This window comes from Morone saxatilis, unplaced genomic scaffold (assembly GCF_004916995.1).
Source record: "Morone saxatilis isolate NCDOM2014 unplaced genomic scaffold, NCSU_SB_2.0 Contig17, whole genome shotgun sequence".
NCBI classification, from domain to species: Eukaryota; Metazoa; Chordata; class Actinopteri; family Moronidae; genus Morone; species Morone saxatilis.
The window spans coordinates 1850229-1850501 of record NW_023339729.1 but is presented as its reverse complement, the minus strand read 5'-3'; the positions used below and the strand labels follow the sequence as shown (position 1 = coordinate 1850501).

The window sequence follows — 273 nt, the reverse complement described above, 5'->3', positions numbered from 1 at the left end:
TAGATGTATGTCTTCCTTGTGTGTCTTTTTTTATACTTGACTTGACTCTCTGAGCAACAACCGCACATGAGTTCCTATGTGTGCAAGCACAAATGGCAAATAAAGTTCTTGAATCTTGAATCTTGGAGCTTTGTTAGGATCAGTGAGGCAAGAAAGGCTAAAGCGTCTTGACAGATCAGACTTAGTTGGGTTTGTGTGTACTGACTTTAAAATAGACAAATTTAAAGGTCCAGTGTGTAACATTTGAGCAGAAAATATAATATTCATAGGTAT

General features: G+C 36.6%; 1 protein-coding gene across 1 annotated transcript in view; it reads left to right on the top strand.

Annotated features, from left to right (window-relative positions):
- wdr17 (WD repeat domain 17) overlaps nucleotides 1-273 on the top strand; it is a gene marked incomplete at its 5' end in the record, with an annotated part of 17765 nt that overhangs the window by 15952 nt on the left and 1540 nt on the right.